This window comes from Chelonia mydas, chromosome 4 (assembly GCF_015237465.2).
Source record: "Chelonia mydas isolate rCheMyd1 chromosome 4, rCheMyd1.pri.v2, whole genome shotgun sequence".
Lineage (NCBI taxonomy): Eukaryota > Metazoa > Chordata > Testudines > Cheloniidae > Chelonia > Chelonia mydas.
Genome location: NC_057852.1, coordinates 123,279,321 through 123,304,748, shown reverse-complemented (window position 1 = coordinate 123,304,748; position 25,428 = coordinate 123,279,321). Strand labels below are relative to the sequence as shown.

At 43.5% G+C, this 25,428-nt stretch overlaps 1 long non-coding RNA gene across 1 annotated transcript; it reads left to right on the top strand.

Annotated features, from left to right (window-relative positions):
* The first annotated feature begins 10,250 nt into the window (after positions 1–10,250).
* LOC102941387 lies at positions 10,251–24,748 on the top strand. The gene is made up of 3 exons (XR_005225244.2): positions 10,251–10,304; positions 15,725–15,813; positions 24,008–24,748. It is a non-coding gene; the product is annotated as an uncharacterized LOC102941387 (long non-coding RNA).
* Positions 24,749–25,428: the final 680 nt, after the last annotated feature.

The following is a 25,428-nucleotide window of genomic DNA, read 5'->3' as shown; positions in this document are numbered from 1 at the left end:
TTTATGTGTCAAGACTGCGTGTCTTGTCCATGTTCACTGAAAAATTTGCTAAGATTCGTGAAATTTTTGATCAAATCTGTGCCAAGTTTTGAGTGAACCAGTGTTGATTGATGGCTGTGCAAAAAAATCAGATGAAGTTTATAATTCCATGAGGTTTCTGCACAAAGCTGGGGGAAACTTGTCATTTTGCTTTGAGTCAACCTTTGCTGAGTTTCAAGTTTTTAATGAAATCAGACAAGTTTATTGAGAAAATGTTGTCCATTGATTGACCACAGCAATAAGATGCTAACAGATAGAGACAGGCCTAAACTATATATTTTGGATCCAGACCCTAAGCCAAACTTCTCCAAAGTTCAGGGTTGTTTAAATATAAGACTTTGGTCCATTATAGAGATCTGGAGACATCCACAAAATATGGACCCAGATTCAAAATGTCTCAAAGCATGAGTGTTCAGACACAAGGCTTAGTTCGGACCAGTCCTGACTGATTAAAAGTTAATTTTTCACAACTCTTAAGTTTTGAGGTTTGATATTTCCCCCCTCAATTAAATGACAAGCCCTCAAGTTATCCATGTAGTAAGTCTGAAAAGCATGATTTCTTGCCTACCCAAAGATAAAAGTAACTGTGGTATGCTTATCCTTGGCTATAAGGGCCTGCATGCCTTGTGAAAAGTTTCCAAGCTGCAGCATCCAACATGGTAGCACAATATGCAGCTAATGAACAATTCCGTCTTGCACTGTAGATAGTCAAAACATTGTTCAGTTCCGTGTTCTCAGTGACTGTAGCATGATTCTGTTAAAACATGGTCGTCTTATTTGTAATGTAAGACCAAACAGTATTTTGACCATTTTGATTTGCAACCATATGCTGCATCATGGTAACTTTTCCAAGCAAAGTGCAGAAGATATGAACTCAGGTGAACTGAAGCTAAAAAAAAAATGTTAGAATGAGCCCCTGTGAAGGAAAACTGCTGCATCTTCCTCGTCTCGAGCTCCTGATAGTTTGTTGCTGGCAGCTGCAGAATAGATAATCTGGCAAAGCTTCCCCTTCTTAAAAATCCAAACTAACAAAAGAAGCCCCATGGAAAAAAAAAATGTTCTCAGAACACAAGAATTTCTAACTTTTCTTGGGCCAAATAAACAAGTCAGAAGAGATTTTACAGGCCGATTCCCACTGGTCAAAGAAAAAAAAAGCAAGCAAATATTGCTTGCTTGAGCCTTCCCAGACAAAGACCCTAATGGTGCCAACGACTAAAAATTCATTTTGAAAAATTGTCAGCAGTGAATGTAATTTAAGACTGGCAGCAGCAGGTCCAAGCTTTGATATTGCTTCCAGCTGCTGCTAGCCCTGGCTTTTCAGAAGAATCAGCATGCACACGGACAACAGAAAAGCCTTGTCTCCAGTGGGAATTTGTCCAGTTTCCAGCAAGCAGTGGCTAGCCTCTGCTGTAGCTACACAAGTCCAGAGCAAGCCCAAAGTGTAGACTAGGAAAGCCACGATTTGCCCTGATGGATCTTATCCTTGCTTGAAACCTAGAACCTAAAACAGAGCTTCATTTCACAGTAATTTTTCAGTGATCTTTCTCATGCAACAGAAAAGAGAAAACTATAAACTATTAAGAACATATGCATTTCTAATATGCCTGTTACTGTTGTATCTAGATTAGTGGTTCTCAACCCACAGCCTGCCGGCCACTTGCAGCCCATGTGACATCCTCAGAGCCATACAGATAATAGATATATTGTGTGGATGCGGCCCACATAACACACAGAGAGATGCCCATATGGCCCACAATGGTAAATAGGTTGAGAACCACATCTTGCATGAACTGCAAAAGTGTTTTTCTGATTTGATCTTTTCCTCCATCATACACAGTGATGCAAGGTATAATTTGTAGTTAATCAGTTCCTCTAGAAGGGGAAACTTTCTTTTCGTTTTGTTACTATTGAACCCACTTCTGTATCAACACCTCATTTTTGCTGTGTTTCACTGAGGTACTTAAAACTCACTCCTGCTGACTGTATCAACCTCCCAAGTCCCTGAGGGTCAGAAAGGTTTCGTAGTATCCCTGTGGTTTTGATTCTTGTGGTGTCTTTCATGGAACTCTAAGGGGGGAAGGTTCTGAGTGTCATACTGCCAATGAGGAGGAGTTCATTCCATGTTGCAGACATGACAGGTGATTCTTTTCCTCACCAAGCCTGTGACTTCATGTTTGAAGAAGACACTGAACCATTTCCTAGGCGCAGAGCAAGGTTGAACCAGTATCTGGTAGGACAGAGGAACAAGACAACATCTGAGCTACTTTACTTTTGGCCCTTCTCCTGGACTCACTGGACCCCTGGCTCTCAGAGGAAGCAAAGTGGCCTGCAGTATTTATTTACTGAGATGTAAATAAACATATCTCATGGGGTCCTGCAGGCATCTGTCCTGGTCCTGTACTACTCAATATTTTCATTAATGACTTGGATAGTGGATTGGAGAGTATACTTATTAAATTTGAAGATGACAACAGGCTGGGAGGGAATGCAAGCACTTTGAAGGATAGGATCAGAATTCAAAACAGCCTTGACAATCTAGAGAATTGACCTGAAATCAACAAGATGAAATTCAATAAAGATAAATGCAAAGTATTACACTTAGGAAGGAAAAATCAAACACACACTACAAAATAGGGAATAACTGGGTAGGTGATAGTAGTGCTGAAAAGGATCTGAGGGGTTAGAGTGGATCACAAATTGAATATGAGCCAACAACGAGATGCAGTTTTGAAAAAGATGAATGTCGTTCTGGGGCGTGTTAACAGGAATAGTCGTATGTCAGACACGGGCAGGGCTGCTAGAACAATATGTGTAGTGGGGGTGCTAAGAACCATTGAACCAAACTGTATATGATGGAAACCACTTCAAGCCGGGGGTGCAGCAGCATCCCCAGCACCTATGGACAAGGATGGTAATTGTCCTGCTCGGTGGATATGGTAAGGACTCAGTTGGAGTGCTGTGCCCAGATCTAGGCACCGCACTTTAAGAAAGATGTGGACAAATTGGAAGGAGTCCAGTGGAAAGCAACACAAATGATAAAAGGTTTAGAAAACCTGACCTAAGACGAAAGGTTAAAAAAACTGGGCATGTTTAGTCTCGAGAACAGAAGACTGAGGGGGAACCTCGTAACAGTCTTCATGTATGTGAAGGGCTGTTATAAAGAGGGTGGTGATCAATTGTTCTCCATGTCCACTGAAGGTAGGACAAGAAGTAATGTGCTCAATATGCAACAAGAGAGATTTGGGTTAGTTAGTAAGGGAAAATATTTTGACCTATAAGGGTAGTTAAGCTCTGGAATAGGATTCCAAGGGTGGTTATAGAATCTATGTGATCAGAGTTTTTAAGAACAGGTTAGACAAATACCTGTCAGGGATGGTATAGGTATTTTTGGCTCTGTCTCAGCTCAGGGGGCTGGACTAAATGACCTCCCAAGGTCCCTTCCAGGCCCAGCACTACATTTCTATGATTCTATGAATATAATGCACTAACCAGTCATCTCGTAGCCCAGCTGCAAAATTAAAAAACAATAATATAAATGAGAGTTAATAAGCTGGCATGAACAATGAACAGATCACTTCCCAGCTACAACCTCCAAAACCCTCTGTCACTCAGAAAGAAACTGGGGAAGCAGAGACGCCTTGAAGCTGCCCTGGCAGTAGGTGAATCCAGGTGGGGTACAGTGAGAGGACTGTGAGTTCCCTAGACAAGGACCACTTGCTGAGAATGCCTGCCAGCAGCCTCCACTTGATTAAACCAAGCAGGGCACTGACTTTGCATTTTGTACGGAAGAAGAATAAAGAGTTAGTGTTGATTTAACCCCAGAGGCCAGGCTCCGGCCAGCATCAGGCAGATTTCTTCCTGAGGTGGCTGTGCTTAACCCACAGCTATAGCAGGAGAGGCACAACATGACAGGGAGGCAGGGTACAACATGTCCAGGGCTACTGATTTATCAGGTTATAGAGGGACAAGATAACCGGCTAATGTACCTATTTAACCAAAACCCATTCTCTCTAAAACCATGTATATCCATGATCATGGTAACAGTATTTATATTCAGGAGCGTACATTATAACTGGAGCACCCAGCCTTCCCTCTGAATATTCTCTGTGTGTATTTAACTTATGTCCTTAATGTTAGTGATTTTTGAAGTAGCTGTATAATTTTTTTTATTCATTTACTGCATCGACAAATCTGCGCTAGTTCCCATAATTCTGTCAGCACCTGTGATATTAAGAGATCAATAGTATATTTTACAGTACTCCCAGAGGTCTCTCCACACTAAACGTCCTCACTAAATGTCTTCCCAGAAAGTCGTTAGCTGCCTTTAATTCTTTTGGCTGGCTGGCTGAATGTTCTCTGGTCCTTCGTGATCAGATTTCTACTAAGTATAGAAACTTCTTCCATTTCTATAGAAAGGGAAGATTAAACTCCTTGCAAGCCTGATTGGACAGCCATTTGGGATTTTACTACTTTTTTCGTTAGACACCATGTGGACTCTAGTGCATGGCTTGGAATTTGATCATCCTTGATGGTAAGTAGACAGATGACACCTTTATCCATGGACACAGCATGAACGTGAATCTATAATACACATAATAACAAACTAAGGCATATGTGCACTTATTTGACCCTAGGAATTAGAAAGATTTGGTTTACTCTGCTACACTGGGCAAGATGCTTAACCTCAGTGTTTCACTTTATCCATCTGTAAAATGGGAATAATGATACTGAGCCACCTTTGCGAAGTGCTTTGGAGTCCTCAAATGAAAATTGCAAAGTATTATTATTATTACTTAATTTTAGCAACCAGCAGTTAGAAAAGAAATAGTCTCATATAATTTAAACAGACTCATTCATAATATCTAATATACACATATAATGGCTTTCATCCCGAGGATCCTAAAGGGCCGAAATCTGATACCTGTATCCATGCTGAATAATGCTTTACTCCACAAGTGTTACTGTGACTACATTAGGACTAAAGGGCTACACAGTCTGAGTAAGGGCTCCAGATTGTAGTTCAAAGTGCTTTCCTTACTACTTGCAGGAATGACTTGATCCTCTACTGATGGTGTAAAAGGGGTAGTAGTTTAATACTGCACAGTGACATTACACAATCATTTAAGCAAGAAGAGGAAAATATTGAATCCAATTGAAATCACAGCTGTATAATGTTTAAACATTATTGGCCAGATTCTGACCTGATGTAAGCAAGAGCCACCCTGTTGACCTCAGTGGAGTGTAACAGACCTGCTGCTTACAGCAGTTCTGAATTTGGCTCTATATTTCTGCTTCTTGGACCTGATCCTGCATGACCCCTAAGCTGCCTCAGTGGGAGCTCTGGGAGGGCGAAGAATACAGGATGAGGTTTCTGATTGTCAGCATGATTAAAACTGGACAGAAATTACTCTACCATCTTGTCCAGTGAGCTCACATCTTGCCAGTGTCACATCTCGGCAGTATGGTGAGTAACACCACACAGTTACAGAAGGACTGCAAAATGCTGATTTTTTTTTAAATTTAAAAAGCTTAAAAATTTTGTTTCCAGATAAAACTTTGCCATTGGTATGCATCCAGCAACAGCGCTTCCAGCCGTGTGAATGCTCAGGAAACTGGGCTGAATTCAGCGTTGTTGTAACCTGGTTTAGATTTTCACTAATAAGGGGCAAGCCCTGGTCCCACCTTGGCAAGTGTGGAGGGCCCCTGGCCGCCATTCTACTACACAAGTTGACAGCAGGATGGGGTGGGAGTTACACAGGACAGGTGCACTCCGTGCATGGCAAGGCTCCAACTCTGCAGGTGTACCTTCTGAAGCCGTGCACATAAGGTGCTTGGGAGTGGTTGCAGAGGCTCCACCACTGAATGGATCCCCGTGCCCTTCTCTTTTATGGACAGAGATGTCAAGGTGGCTATTCTATCCATTAAGCAGCATCTGCCAGTCTGTAGTCTTGGGGAGGTGCTACTCCGCTCCTTTCCTCCCCATTACTCCCCAGTGACTGCAGACAACTCGGAGGCCTTCCCAAGATGCTGACAGGAGACAGATTATTCTTTCTGTTCCCTTAAACAAGTTGGAGCACCTAAGTGAGTACCACAGGAACTAAATTTCTATTATTATTATTATTATTGTTGTGCTCCTGTCCCTACCTGCCTACTGCAAAGTGCTAAGATCAAGCAATTATAAAGGGGAAACTGGCAAATGTCTTACTGGCTCAGAACTGTTTGCATTGATCTCTGGAAAAAGTATTAAAATGGACACCGCCTTCTATCCTTCCAAAAACGATCAGACTTTATCTCTACATAACTTTCTGGTGAAGTCTGCTATAGCCTAATATATTAATGAAAGAAACAGTATGGCCCCAAGGATGGTATAAGAGCACCAATGTTCTGTTTGTCAAGAACATAGCTGAATGCCAGGGAGAATGGGCATGTGAAGTTCTGATTTTGTGCCAGAATTTCCATTTGGAGTTATTTAAAAATAGACTGGACAAAGCACTCACAAATGCCCCACAGGGAATATTCCTGCACTGTGGGATGGACTAGATAACCAGAGTGAAGATGGGCACAAACTGCAAAATGTTACTGTTTTTTCCAGGTTGCTACACCACACCCGTAATCTGGTATCTGAGTACCTTACAAAAGATAAATGACACAAAATAAGTAGAATCTGTCAAATGTGGGCTCCTTTCTGATCCCCGCCTCAGGGAGAAAATTGGATGTGAGTTGCTCTGTGGTTGTGGGGGAGTGGGGGTGGTGGTGGTATTTCAGTTGATGTGCTCACGTGCGGTGTGTATTTTTAAGGCAAGGGCTAAGGAATAGACTTTGCATTTGGACCAAAAAGTGGTGTGGCCTGTGGCTCCTACAGGAATGAGTTCCACAGACTTTGGTCAGCCCCCAAAAGCCCTGTCTTTCTGCACGGGCAAGCTTCATCCTTCCAATAGACATTTCCATTTTGCCAGGGCATTAGGACTGTGACTGGCAGTCAAGGTCCCAGATGGAGTGTGAGGTGGTCTTTAAGGTGTCCTAGCCCCAGACTGTGAGGACGGATGCTGAGCTTGGAATTCTGGAGGAAGCCAGTGGAGGGAGGAGAGTGCGGGTGCATGTGGCAGTCTGTGTTGCTTTGCCAACGGCCATTTTCTCAGGGCGGGTGCTTTCAAACCCAAGTCCACTACATTGCTGTAGTCCAGGTGGATGCAGTTTCCTCGCCAGCTGGAGGTGGCAGAATACTTTCTTCAGTCACGATGCGCGCTGGGTGTCAGTCTAGAAGAACTCTTAACATTCAGACTGAAGTGATGAGTTGTGGGTTTGTGTCCTTAACCAGTGGCACCTGCGCTCTGGCTACCTGCTTTTCAAAGTGTTTCCACTGCCAACAAGCATTACTTCTATCTTGCTAAGGTTTAGCTTCATCCAGCTCTGGGTCAGGATCTCAAGCACTCCTGAGTTCAGGGGAGTTCAGATCTGGGTTCTTTGTTTGGGTCATTCTAATGGTAGGCCCTCTGATGGGACGTACAAACCCCACACTGGAGAGCAAGGGGTTAAGGAACAGCTCTGGGCAAAGGCAGCCCCAAAACCTGCCCAAACTGGAGGCAGGGCTGTAAAAAGCAGGGTAGAGCCGTTCAGAGACGGGCAGTGGGAGGGAGCAAACAGCTGCTCTGAGGGGAAATTACTGCTCAGGAGTACCGAGAGCGAGACCTGTGCAAACGCACAAAGGAGAAGCAGGGGTCGGAGTGTGTGGGTCAGAGACTTGGTTGGAGTGATTTACTCTGGGAAGCTGAAGGAGACAGGGGTAGGAAGTCGCCCAGTGCGGCTTAGCACCACAAGATGTCGGATGTGGCTGTCCACCTTTGGGCCCTGGACTGGAGCCCAGAGGAGAGGGTGGGCCTAGCCTCCCCTACCCACTCCAAGAGGACAATACTACAACAATAGCCTTCACCTCTGCTGAGAGACCAGCTGGAAAAGATTGAAGTCACCTACTACAGGACAGGCCTAACAAAGAAAATAACAGAATGCCACTAGCCGTCACCTTTAGCCCCCAACTAAAACCTCTCCAATGCATTATCAAGGATCTACAACCTATCCTGAAGGACGACCCATCACTCTCACAAATCTTGGGAAACAGGCCAGTCCTTGCCTACGGACAGCCCCCCAACCTGAAGCAAATACTCACCAGCAACCACACACCACACAACAGAACCACTAACCCAGGAACCTATCCTTGCAACAAAGCCCGTTGCCAACTGTGCCCACATATCTATTCAGGGGACACCATCATAGGGCCTAATCACATCAGCCACACTATCAGAGGCTTGTTCACCTGCACATCTACCAATGTGATATATGCCATCATGTGGAAGCAATGCCCCTCTGCCATGTACATTGGTCAAACTGGACAGTCTCTACATAAAAGAATAAATGGACACAAATCAGATGTCAAGAATTATAACATTCATAAACCAGTCGGAGAACACGTCAATCTCTCTGGTCACGCGATTACAGACATGAAAGTTGCGATATTACAACAGAAAAACTTCAAAACCAGAGTCCAGCGAGAGACTGCTGAATTGGAATTCATTTGCAAATTAGATACAATTAACTTAGGCTTGAATAGAGACTGGGCTAAGTCATTATGCAAGGTAACCTATTTCCCCTTGTTTTTTCCTACCCCCTTTCCTCAGACGTTCTTGTTAAACCCTGGATTTGTGCTGGAAATGGCCCACGTTGATTATCATACACATTGTAAGGAGAGTGATCACTTTAGATAAGCTATTACCAGCAGGAGAGTGGGGTGGGGGGAGAAAACCTTTTGAAGTGATAAACACCCATTTTTTCATGGTCTATGTGTTTAAAAACATCCTCACTGCATTTTCCACTTTAATTATGCATCCGATGAAGTGAGCTGTAGCTCACGAAAGCTTATGCTCAAATAAATTGGTTAGTCTCTAAGGTGCCACAAGTACTCCTTTTCTTTTTGTGAATACAGACTAACACGGCTGCTACTCTGAAACCTGGAAAAGACTGCGATTGTTCATGGGCCCAGCCCCCAAAACCCCTGTGCTAAAGGGGAGGACTGGAAATCCTTGGGAGGGAAGTGCTGAAGGACAGGACAGCACTGGACTATACTTCAAGGGGGAGACATCCTGCTAACCACTGCCTGACCACAAGGCAGCACTGTTGATGGCTGTGCACCTTCTACAGGCCATTAACAGAAACTCAGATCCAGAGTTGGCTTTGGATTATGAACTCCCCCAAAACTCAGGGTATTTATCTCTGGGATATTGGCTTGGGGCCATCCATGTGACCTTCTGTGATTCTATGTCTGACTCATGGAAACAGGTTGGAAGGCATGACTCATCTGGTTGGCTCACATTCACTTCTATTGGCCATAAGGGGTGGGTTTATAACTAGTGTTGCTTGTTAAGCACGGATGACATGCCCTGCCTAGTACTAGACACAGAACAGAGTCTCTGCCAAAAAGAGCAAGAGTTGGACACCCGGTGCCTGATTTTGCTCCAGCTGAAATCCTGCTGTAAATGTCTCGCAGCTAAGTAAGGGTTAGGAGCTGTACATTTCAGCATAGCCACATTTTGGAATAAAGGCAACAATCCAAAAATTCATAAATATCTTTGTTATATTACATGTTGCAGCAGTCACTGAAGTATGCCAATGTATGCCCATGAGAGTAAGTGACCATCCAAGAACAGAGACAATTAATAAACAAAGCAGCCACCATAGTCCTGTCGCTGCCCCTTTAAATCTTCTCCTCTCCTTGGCAGCTCAGTTCTTATATGTTGCTATAGTGAATCTCCATGGCAATGACCCTAATCAGTGAGAGGGGGAATGCAGGGGACGCATGCTCAGTATGGCTGCAGTGGTTCCCTTAGCTGCTTGTTACTGCCATTTCCAAGGGTCTGTCACAAAAGACAGAGGAAGATCAGGCACTTAGCAAATTAGTAATTTGGGTGAGTTTCATTTCCAAGTGCATGGCCCGTGGCTGCACTGGGGTCTGTGTGTGTGTGCATGTGTACCTACGGCTGTCATTTCACATCTGCTTCATTAGGCTGACTGTGCTGGGAGCAAACAGTTGATCTTTCCTATTTCTTCTTGTTTCAGGCTGGGAAGGAAGCTTTAATTCTTGATGATAATAATGGCGTCTCCTTCTGTCTGGAGAGCGATGTGGATGGCAATCCCGTTAATTTCAGTGGTTGGCCTATTGAGTGGGAAGCTGGTCGGGGCCAGTCAAGAATCTGGGAGTGTCATTCCAGCAGAAAGTATGTACCCCTGCCACGCTATGGTGGCTCAGATTCAGAAGCAGAATTTCTGCATTGTTTATGTCCCTTACTTCATCCAGTGAATGCACAAATTTCATGAGCTCCATGTGTAGGCTGCCCTTCTTAATTTTGCTAGGAAGTGCAAATTGGTTTGTAACACACCAGGAAAGTCAATTAAATGTGTGCATTATTATTATTTTTCATTAGCACTTATTTGAAAACAAAGTAACTACTAAATATTTATCTGATGTTATCTTAAACCTGTATAGTCTTAGGCCATTTTTGTTTTCTTCCAGAAGTCTGCAAGAAGGTACTCTAGGTGTGCAATTGTGCACATGAAATCCTTACTAGGCTGGATGCTGTTACACGCAAACTGTTGCTTAGTTGTGCTAGGGTGTTGTAGGCATGTTTTTTATGTTTTTTGTTATTCGGTTGGAACAAGGCATATTGGGCTGGATTCATCTTTGGTGTAAGCCCAGTGGATTTACACAAAGGAATTTGACCCACAGAGTTTATCCCTGAAATGGATGTGGAATTCTGGAATTACACTGCTGTGCATCAGAGCAAAATATTAAAATGTGAGGTAGCCATCTGAGCACAGGTCTGGGAGCCAGGAACTCCCAAGTTCTAATCCCAGCTTTAGCACTGACTGCCGTTGTGGCCTTGGGCCAGTCACTGATTCAGTTTCACCCAGTGAAAAGAGGAGGATAACAGTAACAGAGATGATGTGAGGATGTTTTGAGAAGATAGTGTTGTAAAGTGGTCTGACAATGAAAAGTACTCCAGAAGCACAGAATGGCCACTCCCTAGAGCGATAAAAATATCTGGCAGCTCTCACGCAGAGTTTTAAAAAGTGTGGAAGGTGACTGCATAAATAAGACTGGTCCCTAAACATAAATCAATGTCAGATTTTATCACAGCCATCTCCATCCATTCTCCTGCCACCAAAGCTTTTAATTCAAAAGTTGATTTGGTCACTGCATTTTACTTTCCTGGGATAACATAGCTGCTTTTCAGATGAACCCTTGGTACCCACATGGGACTAGAGGGTAAAATCCCTGTTCTGTTCTTTTCTGTTCTAGTCTCCTCTTTATTAGAGAGACACTGTTAAATTCTGCTTTTCTTGTTCTATTCAAACTCTTCTATCGCCCTCATCACTGTAGTATCCAAGCGCCTTCCAGTAGTGCATTAATATATGTGCCCTGTGCTATGTGTTTATATTAGCAAAGGTGGGGCAAACAAGTGTGCTTTGCACATTAAATGGAAGGTAGTGAAGCGTTTTGATGGTTCTTTGTTCGTGGTAGTTCATTCCCCAGTCGTGGGCTCCTGACTCCTTCACAGACGATCTCCCTCTGTGTGGTAGAGAGTTCTATTGAACAGCACTGTCAACCATGCTCCTCAGCCCTGAGCTTTTAGATACCCTGGGCTCAGGCTGTTGAGCACCTTGAAGATTCAGAACGAGGCCTTGCCTTTGACATAATATGGTATGGGAAGAAGCCAGTGCAGTGAGTGGAAGACAGGTATGATGTACTCCTAAAGCTGGTGCTGCTATATAGGTTCTAGGTGGCATTTCCTGAGGACCCGCGACATTTTGCCCAGGTAGACAGCATTGCTTGCCCGAGCCCAACTGGGAAGTGAGAAAGGTGTGTGTGTAACGGAGGGCAGGTCATTGTCTGTCAGGACAGCTATAAAAGGTAGAATGCTTTGCTTGTGATGCTGCAATGTGAGAACTTAATGCCAGTGAGGAATCCAGGGGCATCCCTGAGTGAATTGTTGGTGAGTATCTTTAACCAAAGGAGACTGCTTGTGACTACAAACTACTCAAAGTGCTTTCTTCTGCCCACTTCCCTAAGTTCTGTCTTGCTTGGGTTCATCTTCAACCAGCTGTTCTACATTTGTGAGCTGAGCTTGCCCAATCTTGACAGTAGTGGCATGGCTGTATGGGATGAAGGATAGGTAGAGCCATGTGCCACCTGTGTATTGTTAGCACCTAAGTGCATGTCATCTGACCAGTTCACCTGGTGGCTGCATGTAGATGTTGAATAGGCCTGGAGAGAGTTCTTGACTCTTGAGGAACCCCACAAGTGAGGGGTGTGATGGTGGAGGTGTTAAATTAGTATGGGCCCTACATTTAAGTTTTGTCAAAGAGGGGGGTGGGTGAGGGAGGCTTACCAAACCTAACAAACCCAGTGCAGGAGAGCATTTGCACTCCTTGCTGCTGCAAGTGAGAACAAGGACGCTGGCAGATAGTTTCTGCAGTGTGGGAATCCTGCCAGCCAAGACTGCATGCTTCAGGGCAGGCCTGGGAGATGCATGATGAAGTGCACTTTGCTATTGCTATAAGCAGGAGCACCCTGTAGCTTCCAGCTACTGTGTGCTGCTGACCGCAGTACACATAAGAGTGCTCGGGCGAATACCAGGCACTCCCTGGCTGGCAGACTACACCCTCTTGGGCAAGTGGTGTATGGGCTGATGAATTTACTGGTCCTGCCTGCTAGAGTTCTCTTGACCTTGTCTTGCTATACCTTGCCCTGCTGTTTGGGGTGGAAGGAGGCTTCAGATGTCTGGTCCTGTTTCCCATTTTGCTCAGAAGTGAAGCAGAGAGCAGGACCGAGCTGATTCTGAATAGTAATTAGCAATGAATAATCAGTACCTCGTACTTAGTGCTTAACATCTGCAAAGGACTGTGCAAACATTAAACAATATCAGCGTTTTTAGAATAGTTTTCTTTAAATTTCAATGAAAACCAATTTTAAAAAAAAATGTAAACCTCTCCTGTTGTGTTTATAACCTGAACACAACAACCTTACGCTGGTGCAGGAGAGCTTGAAAATGGGAACCAGCCAGTCTAGTTTCAGAGTCCAAGCTGCACAAAATGCAGAGTAAATAAATTGCACACGTGACGGAAAGTAAATTAGTCTTCTGAAATTATTTCAGTTTCAGTTGTTTACTAGGAGGACCGCAGAAACAGAAGCAAGGCATTTTTCAGTTTCCTTGTAGACAGAATCCATTTAAATTTAATTATACTAGAATCTTGAGTGTTCTCATTCTGCACAAACCTGTTAAATCTTCCCCCACAAAATGCCAGCTGGTCCCCACTCCTCAGAAAAGATTGAATAGCAGATTCAGAGTGTTGTACTGAGCTCTCGAGGTCATCACTGTGGCAAAATATACTACAGTATGTGTAGGTGCATCCTATAAATCATTACACACAATTAAAACAGCCCTGCCCTTGTTTATTTGCTTAGGGTGAAATTTGCCTGTGTGCCGAGGGACAGCACAAGGCTGATGCTCCACATTCAGAGTGTAACTGGGGTTAAGTGGCACATAGATCTTGAGATGCCCCTCTTCAGAGGTGAATTTCAGCCTCACTCTAGCACACATCCTTGGGGAATCTTCACTGTCTCCCAGTCATCAGTGTGAGATTCTGCAAACTAACGCCCGTCAGTTTCTGCCCTGCTCACTGATGGTTTTTGTGAGGGGCGTAGTCAGCGTTTGACTGCAGATTGCAGTGTCACTGCCTTATGCAGACAGAGACAGGTGTCTCATCTTGAGATGAGCATTTCTTACTTAGACCAGAAATCTTTAAAAAAAATCCCCTTTTGTTTAAACCATTCCAAATCTGAGTTACTTTAAAGGCTGGCTCATAGCCAGCCCCTCTCCACCACTCAACCCAGCCCTGGAGAACAATGCCTTTGCTGATGACACTTGTCGTTTATAGGGGAATGCCTCTTAATGCAGCAATGTCCATGCTTGGCATGTTTCAAATGCCAATAGTTGTCCTCTGCAAAAAGGATCGAGAAAAATGTAGAAGAGTTAGAAATTTGAGTTCATATCGTAGGACAGCAACAGTGGAGGTTCAGAAAAATAGGATCTCTGAGGAAAGGTTAAAAGAATGTGGACTGTTGATGTCTTTCTTAGTCTCGCTGTAGACTGATGTCCACGTACGTACAGATGTGCTATAAAGCAAACAGTTCATTCTCATCACAATCATCCACATTAATCAATGAGAATACAATTATAAACTACAGACAGTAAAGTGTTAACTTAGAAAAATATTCATATTGCAGTAGATAGTCGGTTATAAATTGCCAAGGTGTTAAAGAAAGGCTATCACTAAAGCTTTTGAACACTACAGAAGATATTCAACTGTCAGAAATGCCTGAGACACAATGATACCCTTCCTGATTAGGTGGAAGAGGGAAGAAAAAAAAAAGGATTAAGTCACTCTTGCAAAATTATCATAAAAGTGTCTTGCTGGTTCCAGAATGGGGATGGGGTAAAAGCAGTTTCCAGCTATCTGAGTCTCCCCAGTTCAAAGCTCAGCCAGACGCAAATTTCAGTGTGTAACAACGTGAGAGATGCTTGCTCACCTCATCCACACAACCAAGGCACTCGTTTGGCTTCTGTTGCAAGTTAGAGGAGCCTCAGGGCTGCCAGAACTTTTCCTGGTGGATAATGGCCCCCAAAGGGCTGTTATGCCTGCTGTGGATTGACGGATCACAGAAGTGCTTTGGCTACATCCCTCTCCTCATTCCTCTTTTGATACACTCCCTACACCAGGGACTCCCCCACCCTGAGGTTCTCGACAGCTGAATGGCTAAGGCAGCTTTCTGACCACTTTGCATTGTCAGAACAGCACAAAGGGGCTGTAGATGGGCCAGGATCTGGTTCCCTTTCTCTGGGAGTGGATGCTCTGTTATCATTGTACATCACAATCTCCTTATTTCCTATTTATCCAGAGGTTGCAGTTTTATATGATGTATTTCCCTTCAGAGGGCAGGCTTTCTTAATTCATTAGTCAAATGCAGGAGACTGAGATCTAGACCAGTGTTGGGTGGGCAGTGTCGGTGGTAGCCCATTGGGGGCCCTAAGCAGGAATATTTCCCTCCCCCCCCACAATATGGCAGCAGCTGAAAGGAGGAAAACCCAGATTGGGCATGTTCCCTCACCAAGACATGCATGAGGGCTTCTGAACAAATAACTTGTCTGTATCATTTCTGGAACCACTGAAAATGTCTCCATAGTGTCTTGTCCTGCAGGGAGCTGACCCGTTCATGTGAGGGTCTGAGTGCTTCCTCTCCAGGGAAGTGAATGGGAGTTGAAGGCATGCAACAGCTTCCAGGGTCAGGTTCTTCAGCAGCTTTGGTCCAGGTTTTCAAAAGCAGGTGTGCAAAAATGTGCATGTACTTTTGCAATGACATGTGAACAGGGGATTTGCACATACAGGCATATACTTTTGTGTACGTGCAGCCCCATCCTGTGCATGCACACTGGGCATTTTGTGTGTGCAACCCAGGCCCATTCACGTTGTTAAATGCACTTTTCTCAGAAATACAAGATCATATTTTCTCTTGGCATTGCCATGATGTCAATTCCATGCGATTTCAGTGACGTCTTTCTGCTGCATCCTTTCCCAGGTCGTCCTTGTGTTGACTGCCATGCATTTGAATTCATGCAGAGGGCCCTTCAGGATTTAAAGAAGACTGCGTACAATCTAGACACACGGGTAGGTGTTACCTTAGAAATGATACTTAGGCTTAATGTACCAATTTGCCTTGACTGAGTAAAGCTGACATAACATCTTTTGCTGACTCATTTTCATTTCAAACAAATAGGACTGTACTATGCAGATGTATTGGGGACAAGCAGAGATTAGTAGATTTTAAGGCCAGAAGGGACCATTGCGACCATCTAGTCTGATTTCCTGCATTACACAGGCTAGAGAACTACAGCAACTGGTTCCTGCATCTAGCCCACATAGGGAGAAGGAGAAGAGGAGAGGAGAAGAGTAAGAAGGGTGACTTACCTTTCCCATCACAATCATAGAAGTGTAGGGCTACAAAGAACCTTGAGAGGCCATCCCCCTGTCATGAGGCAGGACCAAGTATACCTAGACCAAGGGTGGCCAAACTTACTCCGAGCCGCATATGACACTCTTCAGACATTTGAGAGCCGGGGTGCGCCTGACGGGCTCGGGGCTTCAACCCCACGGGAGGTGCCTGCTGGGGCTCGGGGCTTCAGCCCTGCTCCTGCTGAAGCCCCAAGCCCTGGCAGGTGTGCCCCACGGGGCTAAAGCCCCAAGACTCCCCTCCCCACTGTCGACACATGGGGGAGACAGGTTGGGTCAGGTGGCCCCGCCCAGGTTTGCTGGCCCTGCTCGGTCACGTGGTACCACTGGGCCCCTCCATGCATGGCAGTTACTGGAGCCAGCAAGCTGGTGGCTGCAGCCATGGGGAGAGGCAGCGGCAAACAGCTGGGAGCTGTAGGAAGAGCCGCTGCTTTTGCTGATGCCTCTTCCCTGGAACTAAAGCAGCAGCCCCTCCCTGCAGCTCTCAGCCACTGCCTCTCCACCTAGAGCTAACACCTGGAAGCTGCAGGAAGGGGCCACTGAGGATAAGGGGGGGGGGCATGTCTGGGGGGCATGACTTAAGCTATTGCAGGGCCAAACCTTTAATTAGTCCCCCAACACTCAGCAGGCACCAGTCATCTCTGGCAGAAGCCCCTAACCGCACCACCCCACTGCAGGGTAGAAACCTTGAGCTTGCCCCCCGCCCCCCATGTCTGGTAGGTGGATAATGGGGAGAAGGGCGGGTGGGCGGAGCTCCACAAGCCGCTCTTTCAACTATAAAAGAGCCACATGCGGCTTGCAAGCCGCAGTTTGGCCTCCTCTGACCTAGACCATTGCTGAGTGGTGTTTGTCTAACCTGGGTTTTTTTAAACTTTTTCCTCATAGGTCTGGTTTTCTAATCTTTTCTGTTGCTCTCCTCTCTACTCACCACAATTTGTCCACATTCTTGTTAAAGTGTGATGCCCGGAATTGGACACAGTGCTCCAATTGAGGCCTCACCAATGCCGAGTAGAGGGGTACAATTACCTCCCATATCTTACATACAGACTCCTGTTAATACACCCCAGAATGTGTATCTGCCTCACACTGTTGGCTCATATTCAATTTATGATCAACTATAATTCCCAGATCCTTTTCAGCAGTACTAGCCAGTTATTCCCCATTTTGCAGTTGTGCATTTGATATTTCCTTCCTAGATGAAGTATTTTGCACTTGTCTTTATTGAATTTCATCTTGTTGATTTTGGACTAATTTGTCAAGGTTGTTTGAATTCTAATCCTGTCCTCCAAAGTGCTAGCAACCCCTCCCAGCTTGGTGTCATTTGCAGATTTTATAAGTGTACTCCCCACTCTGTTATCCAAGTCATTAATACAAATATTGAGTAGTACTGGAGCCAGGACAGACTCCTGCGGGACCCCAGTAGATACGTCCTCCCAATTGGACAGTGAACCATTGATAACTACTCTTTGAGGATAGTCTTTCAACTAGTTTTATGCCCCCTTATAATAATTTCATCCAGACCATGTTTTCCTAGCTTGTTGTTTGAGAATGTCATGTAGGATTGTGTCAAAAGCCTTACTAAAATTAAGATATATCACGTCTGCAGCTTCCCCAATCTATTAGAGCAAGAACCCTGTCAAAGAGGAAATTAGGTTGGTTTGATATGATTTGTTGTCAAATTCATGTTGGCTATTACTTATCACCCCATTATCCTATAGGTGTTTACAAACTGATTGCTTAATCATTTGGTCCAGTATCTGTCCAGGTATTGAAGTTAGACTGACCTATCAAAAATTCCCTGCATCCCCTCCATTCCCCTCTTTAAAACTAGGTTCTTTGTTTGCCATTTTCCAGTCCTCTGGGACCTCACCATTCCACCGTGAGTTTTCAAAGATAATTTCTAACGGTTCTGAGATTGCTTCAGCTAGTTCCTTAAGTACCTAGAAAGAATTTCAACGGTCCCTGCTGACTTGAAAACATCTAACTATTATATTTATTAGAGCATAAGCTTTCGTGAGCTACAGCTCACTTCATTGGCTGTAGCTCATGAAAGCTTATGCTGTAATAAATTTGTTAGACTCTAAGGTGCCACAAGTACTCCTTTTCTTTTTGCGGATACAGACTAACACAGCTGCTATTCTGAAATCTAACTATTATGTAACCTATTCTTTCCCTATTTTGGTTTGCATTCCTTCCCTTGTTATAATTAACCTTTTTAGTGAAGACTGAAACAAAACAGGCACTGAACATCTTAGCCTTCTTGATGTCACCCATTATTAGCTCTCCTTCCCTTCTAAGCAGAGGACCTACACTTCCCTTCATCTGTCTCTTCTTCCTAATGTATTTATAGAACCTTTCCTTGTTGCCTTTTATGTCCCTTGCTAGGGGTAACTCATTTTGTGCCTCAGCCTTTCTGATTTTGTCCCTATATGCTTGTGTTATTCTTTTGTCCTCCTACTTAGCAATTTTTTGTAGGACTCCTTTTTGATTTTCAGTCACCACTCAGCAATGGCTGTTAACAGGACAGCAGCAGAAGGTGGAAAGTGGAGAGAGACAGTAGAGCAGCACTGACAAAAGGGAATGGGAGCACAAAGGAGGAGGAAAATCTTATGTGGTGTCACATTTACACCCATCATTGGTGCCAGCTCATAATAAACCAGCTTAAACAGCTCACATGGGTGCCCAAGCATTCTGGTTGCTTTGCTGATGGCATGCTCAGTACGGTATACGACATGCATGGGTTTTCGTGTTTGGGCTGGTTCACATTAGAACTTTGAACGGGTTTAACACAATCAGTTTAGTTAAACTTGGTGCAAAACCCAAACATAGATGCACTTAGGGAACTGAGCACTGATATAACCTAAGGCATGAATTTAAACAGATATCATAAAACCATAGCAACTCCTTGTGCGGTTGCTCTTTTTTCAGCATCAGAGTGGTGTTGTTGGTTTAGCTTAAGTTGTTTGGGAACAGGTTTACATTAATCTGAACTAAGAGCATCTATAAAGGAGTTTGCACTGGGTATAACTATATTGGTATAAAAACTGATTTAAATTAAATCACCTGTCAGGGATGGTTTAAGTGTATCTAGTCCTGCTTCAGTGCAGGGGGACGGACTAGATGACCTTTCAAGGTGCCTTCTACCTTCCTATGATTCTGTCTTGCATTATAGGAGTCAAATGGTGACTGATAATGGGAACAAACTACCCAGGGAAATGATGGGTTCTCCATCTCGTGAAGTCTTCAGATGAAGACTGGCTGCCTTTCTCTAAATTGTGGCTTAGTCATTTACAGCTTAGTGGGATCAGTACAGGAGGTAACTAGGTGAAATTCCATGGCTTGTGTTATACAGGAGATCAGACTAGATGACCCAACTGTCACTTCCGGCCTTATGAAAATTTCACCCTCAATTATCCTTATTCCAAGTCAGAGTTTGGCCCATCTCATCTTTTTGTGAAGTTTTACGGCAAATTAATTTAATGTAATAACTCTAAATATTCAGAATACCTTTTACAAGAGCACAGCCTGCAGAGTACTGTTCTTTTAGGGGACTCCTGGGACCAATGGTGGCATTGATAAGGATCTTTCTGCATTCATTAGCTTTTGAGATTATTTTTGAGCACTCCCAGATCATCCCTTCCAGCTTGTATAAGAACTGTGAGACTCGCATAGGAAGCATGTGGTGGGAATGCCAGTGCGTTGGTCCTACACAAGTATTCAAATCCAAAGGGCTGCTATGGTGCTAAAATAATCTTATGTTGTCTGCTAGGCTTATGACAACAAGAATGTTCGCCTCGCACAGCTCTGAATCACACAAAGAGCGTCGTTTAATGACACACACTGCAGCATCAAGCCAATAATTGAAAGCAAACAGGAAAAATGAGCAAGCCTTCCATTCTAATGTCAAGGTGAAAGGCAAAGCTTTTGCGTTTAAAAGAAAAAGGGGTTGGGGGAACATAGTGAGGAGGGGAAAGCAGTTGAATCACAAATCAGGAATAGTGAAATTTACCCTGTGCAGAGAGCTAGCACAAAGCCAATGTGCTATTTAAGCTTACAAAACAGGGCTTCAGTTAGAGTTAGAACCTGAGCTGGCTGAATTTCACCCTAAAATATGTCTGAACTGGAGTCTGTGGTCCATTATTATTATTATTTATATTACCACAATGCCTACGAGACCCTGTTGTGCTAAGCACTGTACAAATACAGAATAAAAAGATAGTCCCTGCCCCAAAGCGCTCACAATCTAAGTATAAGACAAAAGAGACTACAGGTGGAAACAGACAGACAATGGGAACACAAGAGAACAATGAGGCAGTTCTGGTCAGCCTGATAGGCAGCAGTTTTAGCACAACAGCTGCCTACCTGATGTCAAAGTTTTTTTTGTAGGCATCATGGCAAAGGAGAGTTGGCTGGTTAAAGGTCCTGTTAGTTCATTCAGGTTATTTACTCAAATTAATGAACACCTTATTGAAAATGCCAGAACACAAATGTTTGTGGTTTACCGTAACCAATCTGGACAGGCCTTGTGCTGGCTCTCTATGTCAGGGTAAATTTCACCCGTCCTGATCTGGGATTGGATTTAGCCTAGGGTAAACCATGAAAGGTTACTTACATCCAGCAACAAATGTTTGTGAAGTGTCCAGACACTGTTGTCATCGCTATCTTGAGTTAGTGCCAACAGTCATGTTTTTATTGTGAGTCCTGTGATATTTGGTCTGAAAGCCCCAGCTTCTGTAGTGATGGGAGTAGGTGGGAATTTCAGCTTTCATTTTTTTAAAAGTAAGTTTCTAACCCTCATGGTTACAGAGAAACATTACCCCTAAAAGCACCAAACCAAAAAGTCAAATAAAGACATTTATTTGTTTGTTTGTTTGTTTTAATCTTGAATTTTTGAGCTAGTCTCCTGGGTTTTGAGAGTCTGACTCATGATTTCTGAGCACTTGGGTTTGGCAGTATTGTAACAGTATGTAACTGTAACATAAATTAACTCAAGTTAAAACAGGACCACAAGCTCAAGCCCAGACCTACCTTGAAAAGGTCCAGATTCAGAAAAATTGGGGCAGGGAAGTTAAATTGCCAGCCCCAAAGAATTCACCGGAGTTGTTCTGGATTTACAGGTGTGTAGCTGAGAGCGGAATCGGACCCTTAGCACAGTAACTGGTACTATTAAATTATACAATTCTGGGCACATCAATAGCTGATGTCTTCCTGTTAAGTGGAAGGAATTAAGAGTGTGACTGAGTGGAGTTTTTCCCAGAATTTATAAAAGACACTTCAATAAATTCTGACAATCTAACCCCTTGAGGTTAACTGTGAAAGTGAAAACATTAAAACCACCAAATATTTTCCATGCAGTTTAGTCTGTATTCCTCAGTTCTGAACATGCTTATTATATACCAGTTTGCCAGGTAAGTCACCATATAAACCAGCTATAATAACCATGATTTCTCATTCCACAAGGCACCCTGACAATTGCAGTGCTGAGGGATTAGATCTAATCAATTATATTATTCCTTTAAAGTGATATATTAAATTCCATGATTTAATGTTCTTTTGCAGACAGAAACCCTCCTCCTGAGAGCAGAAAAGAGAGGCCTATGTGATTGCTTTCCTGCAATGCACTGAAATGAGCACTGGGACATGGCCAATGGACATTATTCATTTTAAAAATGTTATTGAATAAACTATGGACAGATTTATTGAGTATAGGTTGTGAGCATATATCACAATGTAAGGAAAACATTGTTTTCATCTGTACAAATTCAACTGAGTTAGACCTTTTTTGCTTTGACATAGTTGATCATTACTGTATCTCTTGTCACACATGCTGAAATGTCAAAGAAGAAACAGTGCCAAAGTTGCACTTCTACGATTTATGTAACAGTAGATTTGCATTATTCTGAAATTTCAAGTCAAGTTTTGCCCTTGGATGTTCAGGCCAGGTCTTCCACAGATGTAAATTAGCATAGGTCCACTAAAGAACTACACCAGTTCATACCAACTGGGGATGAGGCCCCAAGGGGTTTCCATTGGATTTACTGATGACTGACGATGGGTGTATCCAATGTCAAAATATGACCCTACACATCCAAAAGCAGCTTATTCTACAATGATGTTCAGCTAAAGAGTTATCTACAAAAAGTCAGTTTTATGTAGAAAATAATGGTTAACATTTACTGCTTTGCAGGGTGAACAAAGCAGTTATCTATCATATTAATATACCAATTGTATCAGTATCTAGTATGTTATATACCGTTATTTGCATCTCACAACATACAGCCATACAGCAGATCTGATCTTGGGGTTTGGTTGGGGTTTTTTTTGGGAGGGGGAGAGAAGGGGTTAACTGGGCTGGGGGGCGTGGGAAGGGAAAGTAATCAGCAACATTAGCAATCACATGAATGCTGCCTGGCAGCTTAACAGGATGTACCTGCCAAAACTTTCTGAAGAAGTGTCCTTTATTAAGCAAACCACGTATTGGATTGAACCATTCAGCTGACCTTCTTCACATGGTTTTGGCAGAGGCTCTACACAATGCCTGTGCCTCACTTAAGTCCCCGGTAAGTCCTATTTTGTGGAATTAAGTGGCGCTTAAATTGTGCATAGTCTTTGAGTGAGCCTTCTGAATAGGCATGAATTTCACCCTAGGGTCCTGCTGCAGCAAGCTGTTGATTGTTTCCTGTCTGGTGATCCTCCTAAGTGCCTTCAGCTCCACACTGCCGTCAGTGGAAAATGAGGGTGCTCAGGACCTCTGAGGGGACACGCAGCAGTCTGCAGTAGCTGGCCATGTTACTCCTTTAAACCTTGCAAGTGAAATCTGATCCCTTTTCAAGTCTTTCATTTCCATTTTGTTTGCCAGGCAAACCTCTTGTGGAAAAGTCTTATAGAAAATAACAAACTTTCTCCAGGGTTCTTAAACCATCTTGTAGAATTAATAGAGAATTATATCCTGGCTATAGAATGCTACAGGCTGGTTTACAAGTTCTATAGACAGGACAATATTCTCTGTCTGAAATGACCCAGGTTTTCAGAGTAATATCTGTTCATTCTCATTGTTTAATTCCTATTGAATTCAATAGCACCTTTCCAGAAGTGACTGACAGGTTACTGTCGGGCTGCTCAGGAATGGAGGGGCTTCTACTTTTTTTCCTTAATGAAACAATTAGCTTTGAAACATTTATTATCATAATTACATACCTATAAATTACATACAAAGTGAGATATGGGGAAGAACGCCAAGATTCGCTTTGGGGTTACCAGCGTCCCTTGGGCTACAAGTAGTGTCCGAATTGCTAAACATTTTGGCAAAACTGGAGGATGAGGCGTTCTAAGCACAACACCCGCAGGGCTGTAATTATAAAACCATGCTGGGGCTCAAGTCCTGACAGCTTGCAGGAGGCATCCTGTAAACAGCTTCCAGGGTGATATACCTGACTCATCTGAGACCCTGCTGCCAAACACCAACATCCTGTTGAACATCTCCAGATGTTCATTTGACATTTACAACAACCAGTAAACAGAAATGACTCACAGTATCCGAATTCATTATCAGTGGTGGAGGACCTTACGTGCTGCGGCTCTCTTGGGCCGGATCCTGCAGTCCTTCGTCAGTTTGGATGAAATTCAGCCCCGTGGGGAGAGCCAGCTGTAGATCTGGGCATCATTTAAATCCTCCTTAAGATGTGGGGCTCAGGTGGGATTTAAATGCATCAACCTTGAGCTGGCTTTCTGCATGGGGTGAATTTCACCCCGTGACTTCAATGGGAGTTTTGCCTGAGAAAAGACTTTAGGATTGGGCCCCGCATTCTCCAGGGAAAGGAAAGCTTAAACCTGCTCTCACTCTTCATTACAGGTGTGAATCATGCCTTGCACCTTGCAAGAGAAGCCACTTGTGCAGATCATCAGGGACCAATATTTACTGAGCCTCCTGTGCAGATCCTCCAGTGAAGTCAGGAAGAGTTTTGTGTGTAATAAGGGCTGCGGGACCAGATTATAAAATAGAAAATTATTTCTAGTCTCATTGCACCGTGCTCTAAAGTAGTTCACCATGGCTAGTGGGTAGCTGTAGATGTCTCTGCTACAGATCACATATTTTTCTACAGGCAGAAGACATTGGGTGAAACCCACCCCTTTGCAGAGAGACAGCACAAGGTCAATGTATCACTTAACTCCCACTTGGACTTAAGTGGCCTTGTGCTGACCTCTGCACAAGGGGTAAATTTCACCCTGTATGCATCATTGAACCTGTGGATTTTCTAGCACAGCCTCACCCTTTGGGGAGTGGGGGTAAATATAGTATCCATGGCTTTCTATCAATATTTTGCATGCTTATTACTGTTGCAACAACTTAAAGAGTCTGGAAAGTCTTACAAGCAAATAATATTGTTTGGTATGTCATGCATTGCATTTAGAAAGTGGTCGATAGCATTTGAATTTTCACACACGCATCGTATCATGAGTTCGAAGCAGAGTGAAAAATAGGTGGATGTTTGCCGTGTAGAATTCATTGCAAGTTCCCAGCTGTGACGGTAGCCATTATGTTGTATGTACTCCTCATTGTCTATAACAATAAAAGATGAGCTGTATTACAGCGCTTAAAGTGCCCTTTTTATTGCTTTGGAAAATTGCATACATATGCAAAAATAAATACTGTCTGTTAAATAAGAAAAAAATCTGCAGTGGAGTTAAGAGTCTTATACTAGGCACTGTATTTAAATACACGCTCTTGTTGCTTATGTATAAAACCTAATTCGTTCACTCTTGTTTAAAATTGAAATTACTGTGAGTCATTTTATGTCTTTGAGGGAACTTCTGCATCCTGAAAGGATAAAATGCAAGTTTCTTATAATTAGCAAGGATGTTTGGTCTAGTGACTGGAGTGTGGGGCTGGGAGTTAGACACTTCTGAATTCTAAGTCTGGCGTGTTCAAATAGCTTGCATGCCATGAATATGTGTTTCTGTTCATGCTGAAATCAGTATCTGCTCAATTTTTGAACCCACTGGCCCAAATTCTACCCTCACCTGCCCGTGTGTGTGTATATAAAACTACAGCTTGGATTTTGTAAGGTGGCCTCATTTTATTTTAAAAGGATTGGCAGGGGACACCATTTTGAAAGTCAAGCCGTTGCATCCTGTTCCTAGAATTTTAAAATGTGAAGTGCAGAGCTGAAGTATTTTGATTCCAAATCCCCATAACACATGTTACAATTGACTTTGTATTTCTCACTATGGTTGAGTTGGCTCCAGGACTTCAGTCCAATCTGTTGTGTAAGT